We start from the raw sequence: 14,240 nt of genomic DNA on the forward strand, positions 1-14,240 counted from the left end.
TCAGGAATCAGTAAAAAACCCCTAAATAGCCCACAAAAACAACAAAGAGTCCGCTGGCACCTTAAACACTAACAGATTTATCTGGGCATAAGCTTTCGTGCCACTGGACTCCTTGTTGTTTTTGTGGATACAGACTAACATGGCTACCCCCTGATAAATATCCCACAGCAGCTAGTGTTGCCCAGTCATGGAGATATTTTTGGTGTTGACACATTTCCAAGAGGACTGAATGGATTCCACCTGTTCTATCTAATGTATAACTAAATCTCTAAGTGCTATTATATGTCTGCCACCTTCAGGAAGAGATGGTTGCTATTCTGGGGAGAATTTTTTTATTTTTTTATTTTTTTACAGGCCTAGTCCTATAAAGTGCTTAGCCTCCTTTGATGTCTATGGCTGTTGTATGTTGCCAGTCTCTTGAAACTGAGACCCTTCACTATTCTATACTGAAAGCTCTGTTAGCATTTCCATTTCTTATTTTGTCTGAAACTTATCAAACATCCCCCAGAATGGTTTGGTTTAAAATTAATCTCTAAACATTATTGGAATGTAGAATATCACAACCACAGTAAATAAAAACACCAAAAATGTTGTGGGCATTAAGAAGCAGGCCACTAGCCTCTCAGCTAAATTTGTGGTCTAGAAAGGAAAAAAAAATTTTTATATATATATATATATCAAATAGGCATTGGATTCAACTCCTTATTCATCAGCCTTCAATTGCCTGGCATTTTTAACTAAAATTAAATTAAGAGGTAGAGAAGATTTAAAAAATGAAAGCCATCAATTTATATAGACAGCACTCAGTAATACTTAAACAAAGTATGTGCCTCATACAAGAAAAGCTTTTCAGACTCAGGACCATACTTGATGCTAGTAACAAAAAACACCAAATAAAATTAACACTTTCATTCAAGACATCTCTACTGCCAAAATGGCTATATTATTATTTAAAACATTCATTCTGAGCCTATTAGGGTAAATAGGATTATCTGAATCAGTAGATATTACTCAAGTGAATAATGGTTGTGGGATCTATCCTTTTTACTTTCTAGACTATCAAGTAAGGAGAACAAAGGTTAACAGCCATATCAATATTTGGGGAGGGGAGGCAGCTTTGAGCCAATATAGTTTAGTTGAGTGGGAACATATTGAAAAACCACAATCAAATACTACTGAACGTGTTTAAATTGTAAGCAGTTTCACGTAATAGAACTTTGAAACCTTCCAACAAAGTAAAAGGTCAAAACTACAACCGTCTCTTTAGATTGAAAAGTAATGTATCAAACAAGCCAAAAAATACTAACAAGCAAAAGGATACTCCACATGAGTTTGATCTCCCCATGTTTGGAGGCAAAGACGAATTTGAGAGATTCATGACCTGATACACAAACTGAGGGTACCATAATCGAGGGAAGTAGCATTTCAAAGACCTTTGTAAGAACTGAAAAAAATAAACTATGTTTTCCTTATGTGCAGCACCAAATCAATTCCTCTTAAAGCAGCAAATCATTTATTGATGAAGAAAAAAACCAACAACTGTAATTTAGTCCAGCTGCCAACCACCAGAAACATGTTAAAGGACAAACTACAACACAGGTTACATTTGAAACTCTGACACTGAAACAACAAATTTAAGTGCCATGCAAAGAAGAGCTAGATTTATATACATAAAAAAAATACACCCACAAATGAAGCCAAAAATCTTATCTACCAAGACAGATTTACATTAAAGGAAAAAGGTGTAGCAAAGGAAATACACATTAGAGAAAGTGTGAATTATTTTGTTCTTAAGCCCACCCAGGCTAGCATATAATAATGTAAAAGGTTTATTTACCCAAGAGCTGTGTATGAAAAATGATTTGTTCTTATAGACCACAGTTCAATATTCACTAAGACAGATATTGCTCTAATTAGAAGTCAACGACAAATACCATGTAATTTCCTTAAAACTCACTGCCCTTGTTATAATTCAATTGGACTATGTTAAGTGTGCAATAATATAATGTGAAATTCTAACCAAGTTATTTTAAAATTCTATTCTTATTAAGTTAACTTGGTTGCAAGAACCAGTGTCAAGGAGCCAAGCAGTTCATATCACATTTATGGCAATAATGAAAGCATCAGTATAAAATACACTTTTTAAAAAGGGGGGAGGGGGAAAGAACACATCTATTATGAGTCTATTAGAACAGAGAGAGGAGAATATGGGATCAGAGCCACTGGTCCTTCTTAGGAGTCTAGGGAACAAAGCAGTTAGTGGGACAGAAACACAAACCAGCACTGCCTACTCTTCCTTTCTCAAGACATTCATTTAATATTTCTGACCAAATGGCACTTCTCTGTTAGGTCATCTGCATACCCACTTACAAAGGCTGCAAGAATACTTCCCCCACCCCCCTTTTTTAATTTAAATAAAAGCCTTGAATATGTCTTCTGAGGCATTCCCTTTCATAGTATGCACAAGAGAGGAAAGAGAATGCAACTGTAGGACAGTATTTCTTAATCAGATCTAATACCACCCACTGAAACTGAATGGGAGAATATGATTGCAAGGCAGCACTTCTTGATCAAGTGTACGGATCTGCCTTTCAAAGCGAATAAGGCTGTGGTCACCATTTTTTAATTGGCTCAGCTGATACCCTATACAAGTTCTAAATGGAAGAACACAGCTGTGGCCTATAATTCTTGACTTGATCTTTCACAGAAAAGACTGAAAGAATACAAATGCACTAAAGCATTTACCCTATTAAATCAGTTCTTCTTTCAAAATATTCACTGGATTCACCATGAGAATGCTTTATTTCTTATTCACATGATGAAGTGTTCAGTGTAAAAGCTTTCACTGCTCACACCATAAAGAGGCAAGACGGCTGCTTTTGCTCAGGTGTTCTTGGTTTCCTAACATCACAATCTTAATTTCAATTTACCATAATATCTTAAACTGTACTATTTACATTTTTTTAAATTTTCACCAACATCTCATGGAGGAAGTTAAGGTTAAGGCATTTATTTTAAAAAGAAACTTCCCCCCCTTAATTCCTACAGTATATAATTGTCTAGATATCTTACATGATTTTTAATAATTCCACCCCAAGAAACACTTTTTTGTGGTCCTGACAGTGGTTTTTCTCTCTGAAATGAAAAAAGGATGCTTCACTAGAAAAAAAGTGTTTGTTATGATTTGTATGTTATACAAGAAAAATTTCAAGTGAAAAAAACTCATACTATTCCTGAGATAACAGCATCTAATATATCAATTTTCTTTCTCTGTATATGGAAACACTGTTGAATTATACAAGCAGGGTAGCGTGGGACACAGGAGCTTCTGCAGAGAAATAAAAGATATTGGAAAAGGCTTCTGCCATTTCAGGGCTAAAAATGACAGACTTCTCCCTGAATCGCATAATAATTACCTAATTAATGAAACCCATCTAGTAGGTTTTCTTAAAAATGTCTTGACTGCTGGAGAGGTGCCCCTAACAAGTATTCCATTTTCTCAAAGATTTCACACTCTGATCTTTGGCTGCCAATATACTGTAGGTGTTACAGTTAATGTATACTCATTACCATGCTGTGAACAAAAACTGATGAACAACACTTATCACAAAGCAGTGAGTTTTCGCCACACAGAGGAGGTAAAACAAAGAGGGATACTAATCACATGTTCACATTTTGCCAAAAAATTATGATTTTCTCAAAAGAAACAGTAACTGAGTGCAATGCAGTAAAATATATTTGATTTTGCATTTTGATATATACTGCATGGTGATGTTAAACATCGACTGCACAAAGAGCTCACCACAGGCAATCTGAAAATTATCATAGGGTGACAGTGTCAAAAGTAGGGAGCTTGACATTAAACCTACCACCTTTGTTTCAGTTTCTATAGCACACAGTAGTTGCCTCATCTTTGTCTAAGGTTTTCAGTATCTTGCCTGATCTCCATTTTTCTATATTTCAATACTGCCAACTCACATGAATGAAGCAAGCAAATACAACTGCATTTTGTAGATCGTCTTTCCTACATTTCATACACAACACAGTACATGACATATGCATATCCAGGCACTGGGGCATGGGGGCACACCAGTAACTGAAAGCCCCATATTTGCTCGGAGTAGTTACCCAGCTGAATTTGAAAAGTGAAGATTTTATCTACACTGCAGCTCTAATTTTGGGACTACCAACAGATTTTTCTGGATAAGTATGAGGTCAGTTTAAAAACAAAAAACTGCACTTTTGTTCTTATCAGTCTTGACATCCTCTCTTTATTTTCAAACCTAAGACCTTTCAAATCTTTCTCTTCTCTCCCTCTGATATCACACATCCTTTATATCTGGACCACAGATCATCCAGATGATCCACTACCCAGGACCTGGGAACTTTCTACATACCACTGTGGTAAGTTAGATAATTCTTGGATGTGCTAACTCCCACAAGAATAACATGACCCAAAGGACATCAGAAAGTCCTGGATCTCCCTACATAAACAATAAAACCCTCTCCTGCCCTTCTCCTCCTCTTTCTCCCACCCCTACTTCCCCAAGGCCAGTCTCTTTGTTCCAGTCTCCATGCACCAAATAATTTCAAAACAAATTTAAAAATTTGCATTTGGCAAAATGTTTCCATGCCTCCTCCTAATCCCCTCTATGGCACTGACTACACTGGCAATATTTTTATGACATCTCTTGTGTCCCATTATGCCAACACACTGGATGTGCACTGTAGTTCAGATTGCAACGTGTCTTGTGTTTGGCACAAGGCACTTTCCAAAATGAGTTTTCAAATACAAAAAGAATTAATTTCATCACAGGGAGACCAGAGCTCTCCACTGTACAAGCCATGGAATCTATTGGCAGAGCCTGAATTCTACTTCCTTATGGCAAGTGAGTCACAATGTTGACAACTGTCATGATATTTGGTGTGGTTTTTTTTGTTTTTTTTTTAAGTCTCAGCTCCTGGAAGCATGTGATTAGATGAGAACTCTCAACTTCCATTTTTTAAAAAGTTTCTAGCCCTCGTGACTGGAGAGAAGAGCTTGAAAATGTTATCCAAATTCACCTAAAGGCACAAAAAACAGAACATGTTGGGGGTTTCTGTCTCTTTCTTTCTTTTCTTCTTTTTTTTAAATCATGATTTTTAAGCCAATCTCATTTTTGAAGGGTTAACAATACTGATTTTACCAAGCTGCAGCAGAATTTTGTCTGGTATTTTGAATCCTGACAGCAACAATGGAACTGACAAGAATCAGGTCTATTTCACTCTGTGGCTGCTAGTGAAAGCTATGAACCACAGCAGAGGCAGGCATTGGAGATATTCACAGGGGCAGACGATCAATGACAGAAGTAGTGAGAGGTCTGTCTCCTCAACAGCCAGGAAGTTCCACAGGGAAGCAGATTAAAGACTTGTCTATATGGAGAGGTTTTTTTGCATGGAGTTTGTTTTTTCTAATTAAAATGATGTGCATCAACACAATGCAATCCCTTCTTGCAAATTAACTGGCCAATTATTATGAAGTAGATAATCCACTTTGAAAGTGGAGTAAATTCATTGCAGAATGAGTAAGGTTTGTGTGGACACATTTGTATTTTGCAGTTACTTGGCAGTCCTCCAACTGCTATCCTATGCTGCATCGTTTCACTCTAAGGGTACGTCTTCACTACCCGCCATATCGGCGGGTAGCAATCGATTTCTCGGAGTTCGATATATCGCGTCTCATCTAGATGCGATATATCGAACTCCGAACGCGCTCCCGTTGACTCCGGAACTCCACCACCGCGAACGGCGATGGCGGAATCGACGGGGGAGCCGCGGATGTCGATCCCGCGCCGTGAGAACGGGTAAGTAATTCGAACTAAGGTACTTCGACTGCAGCTACGCTATTTGCGTAGCTGAAGTTGCGTACCTTAGATCGAATCCCTCCCCCCCCCCCCCTCAGTGTAGACCAGGCCTAAGACTGACCAGCAAGGAGAGGGATGTGGGAGGTCTTTCAAATTTTATCAGACATCTAGTAGACCAATAGAGAGCGCTTCTGAGCAGAGTTCAGAGACAGCAACCTAACAGAAAACCCCGCACCCTCCCCTTTCCTTCCATCTGGCAAGTGAGGGTTATTTTCTGACCTGGGCATAAAGAGCAGGGCCACTCATCTTTCATCTTAAATCTTAGGCTGGCATTGTTTAGTCCTCTCTGACTAGGAGACATCTGGTAATATTTCCAAGCACTAGTGTGGGTGGCTGGGTGGGAAAAAAAATGATGGGAAAAGTTACAAAAAAGAAATGAGGAACTGAGAAATTTCTGTGATTGGGAAGAAGAAAGAAAAGAGAAAATATAAGTGAGAGAAGAGTAAATGGAATGTGAGGACAGTGACAAATAAAGGTGTGATTAGAAAGGAGGAAAAGGAGTGACTGATTTGTGAAAAAAGAAAAGATACACAATAATCTGTTACAGAAAAGCAAATGGAAGACAGCAAAGAAGGGTAAAGAGATGTAACAAAGATAAGGGATGTTGTAAGTTACATTTTAAAATTTATTAAATAGAAAGATGATTGACAATGTTAGAATTAAATACAATACACAACTGTTTTATTTCTTTAAATTGCCAAAAGGCATGGGTTCAAAGTCATGGCATTGTGTGTGGAAGAAACATGGCAACATGGCACTTTTCACCCTAGCTGACTCCTGAATTAGTAAAACAACATTGGTTAAACTTTTCAAGCTCCTGAGTACGTGTCTGCCCTCCCCGCTCAGCAGCTTTTCCTGCAACCATACCTGGAGTACCAGATGTTTCCACACAAGGAAAACGCTCCTATGTTGACAAGAGAGCTTCTCCCATCGGCAGAGTTAATCGAATCCACCATCGCAAGAGGTGATCGCTATTTTGACAGGAGAAGCTCTCCCGCTGACATAGCACTGTCTGCACTGGTGGCTAGGTCGATATGCCTCTGTTGCTCAGGGGTGTGGACTTTTCACACCTCTGAGTGACACAATTATATCAACGTAAGTCTGCAGTGCAGACCTGGCCACAGACATGTTAGAAGAACTATTAAAAAGTGTAAACTGCTAGTTAGCCTAATGGATGCCAAACATATACGGTCACTGTCACAGAGTAGGGTTGCAAACAGATCCATATTCTACCCTTCGTATTATAACTGGCCTCACTTTTCAGATTTGGGATATATATTATTATGTTCTGCAGTTGGAATGCAAGGAAACAGAAACTTCTCTTCTATCACTTCTCCTCTCCAAGTCATCCAACTTGCTGCCAACATCCTTTCTCTTTTCTGCTGCTCCAAATATGACTATTACCATTCAAATCCCTTTGCTGGCTTCCCAACATCTATTTCAAGGTTCTTCTCTTCCACATAAAATGCAAGATTCTTCTCTCTAAGGCATGCCACTGCCCAAATCTCTACCCTCATCTCTCCCTATGCCCCTTCCATCCAAGTGTTACTCCTATTTGGTCTTTTTTTCTCCACTCACTCCCAACAATAAGGTGCTTTCTATACCACCACTTATGCCTAGAACAGTCAGGTTATAAACATGTGAGGTTCCCTTACTCTCCTACTTCAAAACACTCTTTACAGCCCGTGTCTTAAATGCAGTTCAATTACAATAAACCATTCTTCTCTTGGGAATCAGCTCCACGTTCAAACTGGGGAGGACTGAGTACACTTCTCTGATATAGGTACCAATTTGTTCCTGGATGATCTTGGTATTAGGTTTGCCAAACTTCCAGGTAACCTATGAGAGGTGGGGTGGGGTGGGGTGGAGGCAGCCAAGGGGATGCTGGCACCAGCTTCTGGCCGGTGCCCAGGGTAGGAACTCACTGATTTAGGCTCTGGATCCAAAAAGGTAACATAGGGGGCATCCCGAGGGGATCTCTTAAGGGATAGGGGCAACACGTTTAACCCCCGGGACCAAATGTAAACCAGTGGCTGGGACACTAGCCCGCCAATGTGCTTTAAGGCACTGCTGACTGGGGTCAAGGCCCCCTCTCACCTCAACCCTTGAAAAGGGGAGGAATGGGTTTTTTTGTCCCATTCTCCCCCCCCCCCCCCAAGGAAAGAGTTTTATGTCTTTTTTATTAAAAAAAAAAATGGAGTGAAAGGGGTTTGGAGTTTGGCTCATGCAGTAACTGGGGTCAATACCTCCAACATGTGAAGAGTCTCTTTCATAGACTCATAGACTTTAAGGTCAGAAGGGACCATTATGATCATCTAGTCTGACCTCCTGCACAATGCAGACCACACAATCTCACCCATCCACTTCTATAACAAACCCCTAACCTATGTCTGAGTTACTGAAGTCCTCAAATTGTGGTTTGAAGACCACAAGCTGCAGAGAATCCTCCAGCAAGTGACCCATGCCCCATGCTGCAGAGGAAGGCAAAAAACCTCCAGGGCCTCTGCCAATCTGCCCTGGAGGAAAATTCCTTCCCGACCCCAAATATGGCGATCAGTTAAACCCTGAGCATGTGGGCAAGACTCACCAGCCAGCACCCAGGAAAGAATTCTCTGTCGTAACTCAGATCCCATCCCATTTTTCCTTGTTCGCCCCCCAGCAAAAGCTAGGAGCCAAGCAGCTGTGACATATGCTCCCACCACTTGCCCTCTCCTCGCCACCTCCAAACATGGCAGCTACAGAACAGAGGATGCAGGGGGATCCTAGGGTTTGAAGGCCCGGGTTAGGAAGTTTTGAACGCAGGCACTCCAGGGTGGGAAGGAACAAATGATGCTTGCTGGGGGCACACCAGGCTGCTTGTGATTTATACAAGTTTGGTGTGACACAATACGTTTTTCTAAGTGAAAGTTGGAACATACAGGACCAGCCCCAACAACCAAAGACCAGTCCTCAGAGCAGCTGTCTTTGCCAGAAAGTCTCTTTCACTTAGAGTCCTTTCCTCTAGCCCAGAGTATTCAAAGTGTTAAGCTTTCGGAGACTGTACTGGGGGGGTGGAGGAGGAAGAGAGAATGCCAGTCGTGCCAGGCACGTGATCAGAGCTCCAGGGAGGACAGCTCATTCTGCCCCGGCGGGCTAGGCACCCTGAGCTCTGTGTTGTTCCAGACCACAGTGAAGAGGCTAAGGATGGCCAGCAACGCCATCACCATTATCACAGAGCATATGGTGAACATGTGCCTGGTACCAATCTTGTAGTTGCTGTCATGGAGGAGGAGCATGCCAAGGCAAGCCAGCAGGTTCAGGGGTATGCGGAATTAGGGTGACCAGACAGCAAGTGTGAAAAATCAGGACAGCGGGTGGGGGGTAATAGGAGCCTGTATAAGAAAAAGCCCCAAAAATCAGGATTGTCCCTATAAAATTGGGACATCTGGTCACCCTATGCGGAATGTTAGTGGGCAGGTAGGTGTCCAGAGAACCTCCTATTGCACTGACTGGCTCCCCCTGTGGTGGGAGCATTCCAAGAATTGGCAAAGGATCAATGGGACGCAAGTGACTGCACTGTGCTGTCCTCAACAGGAACCTGGGTTGTAATTTGACTAATAAAGTTGCAGCCTGGCTAAAACTCATGCCACGTATCCTTGCCTTCTTCCACGAAGGAAGCACACCAATAAACCACTCTTTTCTACTCCATTTCTGTGTTGTATCTCTAGTTTAGCACTGAACCAGTTTGTGCCTTTAGGATGTAAGCAAGTCACCGCCCTATGTGTCAATTTACATCTGTATAATTACGATGATAGTATTTCCCAGATCAAGGGATGTAAAGTGCTATATAAGACCTAAGGATTTTTATTACATACACTATGTGCACATTTATACAACACAATCAGTACATTTAAGTCTTTAAATATACTAGGATTTGTTTTTTAAAAAAAGTATTAATTTGTGTTTAATCAGTTGAAATTTTACATCACAGCCCATCCCTTTCCAAAATAATAAATCTTTTAAGTTTTTATACTAATGAGGGAGATCTTCCATCCACTGAAATAAGGGGGAGGGAGGGCCGGGAGAGCATACCACAATCAAATTAACAGGCTGTTCATAGTGGCTAAGTGTTTAGGAGACTGAACTGTTTATTACCTTGTGTGTCAACAATAGGGCAGTTGAGATGAAAATATCCAAGAGGGTTTGTGTGTCTGGGCTTGTTTTTCCCCCAAAGAAAAACTTGATATTCAGACTGATAGCCAAAGCGTGTGCTACATCAAGTTAAAAAGAGAGCAGTAGTTCCACACAGGTGCACATCTTCCAGCCCTGAAACTGCACCCTAAATCTTCCTTTCTGCATTGAAGCATAAGGAGCTATGCTCTTCAGCTTGCATGGCATGAATCCTCTGCACAGGCTCCCACAATCCTACCTTTCCCTCCTCAAGCAGCAGCACTGTATTGACTGATTCTGCTGCATTAAGGGTTTTCCATACCTGGAAGAACAGGAGGCCATAATTTGGTCCCGTAATAGGATCTTTTATTATACGATCCACAAAATATATATGCAATACTAACTGCTGTACATGCATATTGAAGGTTATATAGAAAAGTGCATTCAAATGCAAGAAAAATTTAAATTTTCATGAATTCTTGAAAGGTGCACTGGATAAATTTACCAACCAATAAAGATTGGCAACTAGGCTAAAATAGTATCAGATAGGATGGTTTATTATATTTATAAATAATGTGAGGCACCAAAATCCTACAGTAATTGACAATGTAGGTAAATAAATTTCAACACAGTTACCAAGTTTTACTGGAGCAACAGTAGTTCCTTTTCATTATATTGTACTTGCTGAATATTCACATTGATCATTGTTGAATGTATGCCTTATAATAAGGTCTTTCATGGCAAGATGATAAAAATGGTCAGAGCTAAGGTTGCTGTGGAAACTTGATCTCTGAATTTCCTGATTTTTGTGGAATTAAAGCCTCATCCCTACTGTCACTTTAACATACTTTGTGGCTTTAAAAAAATCTGTTTAAATGTCCTTTTTATAATGCATTTCAATAAATATTTTGTCAGAAGATACATTTGCATTTATTTTAATGACTGGTCCTCAAAAAGAGCGTTTCTCCAAACTTTCTAAAACACTATTTGACTTAGGGGTCCCAAGAATAATCATGAGGAATTTCAACTCAAAAGGCAGTAATTCAGGAAAGTCATAAGCCACTAAGAATGACATAAATTAGAAATGGGAGATCCATCCTTTATACCATCTTATGCCAACGTAGATTTATTTCTCACAGCATATTCTTAAATGTTTTGCTTCAACCCTGAGTAATAAAAACAGCTATTGATTAAGTGAATTCTGGCAAGGAAAAAAAAAAGTGTTGCAAAGCCTGATGTGGACAGGACAGAACACTGAAAGGATTCCAAGTGAGCAAACATCAAATGAAGGATTATCCTTATTTGTGGGGAATCCATTGCAGCAAGAAATTGAACCAGAGACCTTCACATCCAGAAGCAGAAGGGCTACATATTGAACTAAATGAGAATCTTCTTTTTCTGTCACAGTAGTCCTATGGCTATGATTAATAATATGGTGCACAAAAGATACACGTTTCAAAGACTTCTCTTTGAGAGCCCCAGTCCAAGTATTAACCAGGCCAAGCCTTGCTTAGCTTTGCAGGCCAGATCAGATGAGGCCTATTCAAACCTTATCAGTTCTTAAAAACAGCCAGCAAATGTCTTGTCAACCACAACATCCTGTAGCACTTATAATTTGAGTCATCCCAGAAATCACAGTGAAAGATAGCTTAATTATTGCAAAATTTAATCCTCAGATGCACACCTGCTAAATAAATTAGTTTGTTAAATTATCAGTTTTACATTTTATAAATTATTTGAAAATTTGAAAGAGCTATTGTCAAGCAGAATTCACTCTGAGTCAAAGGGGAAAACTCTTTATAAATGAATGAATGAAACTTGTACGAGGCCAAGAAATATCCACAGATCTGAAAAACTGTCAGTTCCAAACCACCCCTTTTCCTCTTGTGAAATCAGCTAGAATTGTTAGGAGAATAATTGCAAAAACAAGCATCTGCCTTAGGAACATTTGGAATGTCATACTTCGGTGCATACTTAAGTCACAGAAAAGCTATACATTGTGAGTGGTCAGCACCGGACCAATATTCACATCTTTTTATTTCTAAACAATTTTTTTAAAACAAGCACAAATCTGAATTTCTCATTCAGAGGGGACAAGGTTTAAAGCAAAGCCATTTCTTTGCTACCTGAGCATGAAAACAGATTCTGAAAGAAATTTCAACTGATGAAAAATTTTGCTCCTGATTCGCACAAACAGTTTACTCAGAACTGAAATACTGCTGACAGGCTTCTATTAAAAAAAAAAATGTATAAACTCCCTTTTAGGGTGAAACCAAGTATGAGAAATTTAAATACAACAAATATTTTGAGAAATGTAAGTGAATGAAAATAAAAGGTTTGATACGCATGTGCCATTTCCACTTTTATTGTGTTGCTACAGTTATGCGAGTCCTTTCAAGCAAAGATGCTCAGAAGATGATTGTGCAACTGAGAGAACTAAAAAAGTAATATTTGATATTTAACTGTGTCATAGGATCCACCTGTCAAGAGTTCAACTGGACTCAACCACATGATATAAAACAGAATCATACTTGTGAAATCTGCAGTCTCAGAAAGCAGAAACAGAAAGTCTAATAACAAATGGTAATAAAGCACGTGGAACATTACCAGCCGACAGATTCCAGTTCTTCAGCTTTCAATTTATAGTATGCACCAAAACTTTGAAACTAAAAATACGAAGCAAAATGACCCAGATAAATAAAGCCTGGATACCTACTAGATACCAAATCCTCCTTCAGTTTAGTTAAAAAAAAATCTACTTCACTGTAAATATTATATAATAAATGTTAAAAAAACAACAACAAAGCAATGTGTTGAAGATGCCGTTGTCAAATAAGTCACAGCATGCTCCAAGTATATCTTAGACATACACCAGCAGAGATCAAGTACAAGACACCAGGGCCAAATTATCCACTAGCTTAAACAGGCTGCTTATTCTGATGACTTCAGTTAAGTAATACCCACTTATGACAAAGGTGAATTTGGCCAACTGTATTTACACAAACGGAAGGATCTTCATATTCACGATCTCATCCACCAACTTATCTGCTCTAATTCCTCTGCTCCCCCTCCCAATATCCACTACTCCTTTCATCTTTTTCCTACCCCTATCTTCTAGCCTTATTCATGCTGTTCCCTTCTCTTGAAGCAGCGTCTCAGATTTCATCCACCAAGAGCCTTCTCTTCCCATCCAAATATCACTTTAAACTTATTTCTTCCAGGAATCCTTGTAAGCTTATTGTCCATTCCAATCATCCCTCCTTACCATCCTTAACCTAATGTGTGGTCCCCAGTTTTTGCCTAGTCTTTCTATGGGTCTGATCTGTATTTCCTTAAGAAAAACATCCTTTGAAGTCAGTTAGAGTTTTGTCTAAGTAAGGAAAAAGTAGTGCACATCAAACCTCTTCACTTCAAGCTCTTCAGGGCCCAGAAAGCAACTTAATCTATATTCTGTGAAGCAGCACTATGCAAAGAGGACAGATCTTGCAAACCCACTTGAGGGGTTTGCGGAATCCAGCTCTAACCAATTATTAAAACAAAACTCAGCTTTTTTTTTTTTTACTTTCATCTATATAATCTAAAGCGAGCTGACACTCCTTCATGAGAGCTCTGAATTCTTTAATAAACAAACATTTCTTAAGATTAGGAATTATTTCTTTCAGGAACACAAATTAGCATGTTTGCATTTCCAATGCATTATAGAACACTATATAGCAAATATCTATTTCTCAAAATGAGCAGCTTTTCAAAGATCTACTCGTGTTTGTGTATGTAAATATATACATAAATACACTGATAAATGTATTTAGAGAGACAGATTTTAGCAGACAGTGTGTTTATTCCTACAAGGCAGACAACATATAAATGTTTTCAGATCTATCCCTTGTGAACAAAACAATAAATCTGGGATTTTCTAAATCAGATGAAAGAGAGGGGGACCAGAAATAATCTAAAAAAACCCTTCCTTTGCATATCACAAACTTTTAGAAATTAGACTTGTAACTTCAAATTCACTTATAAGAACACTAAGCTTCTTGCATTCCTAATAATTATGTATTCTTAGAATTTTTTTAAAAGTACTCCAGAAACTAAGCATAATTTGAGTTTACTTTTTTTTATTGACAGGGGGGAAAGAGTATGTGTTTGTGGGAGGAGCACTCAAGCTGCTGCCAGTTCTCCAGGTTGCAA

At 39.2% G+C, this 14,240-nt stretch overlaps 1 protein-coding gene across 8 annotated transcripts in view; it reads right to left on the bottom strand.

The window, feature by feature from the left end:
* USP49 (ubiquitin specific peptidase 49) overlaps nucleotides 1-14,240 on the bottom strand; it is a 50,635-nt gene that overhangs the window by 34,134 nt on the left and 2,261 nt on the right. For 3 of the 8 annotated variants that reach the window (XM_039535744.1, XM_039535743.1, XM_039535747.1), the window contains exon 1: nucleotides 1,838-1,970. The exons of 4 other annotated variants lie outside the window; for them this stretch is intronic. The gene's annotated coding sequence lies outside the window, so the exon portion shown is untranslated. Of the gene's footprint in view, nucleotides 1-1,837; nucleotides 1,972-14,240 lie in introns of those variants that run through there. One more of the 8 variants, XM_039535752.1, reaches the window with a different exon arrangement.

The sequence above is a fragment of the Mauremys reevesii genome, linkage group 4 (assembly GCF_016161935.1).
Source record: "Mauremys reevesii isolate NIE-2019 linkage group 4, ASM1616193v1, whole genome shotgun sequence".
Lineage (NCBI taxonomy): Eukaryota > Metazoa > Chordata > Testudines > Geoemydidae > Mauremys > Mauremys reevesii.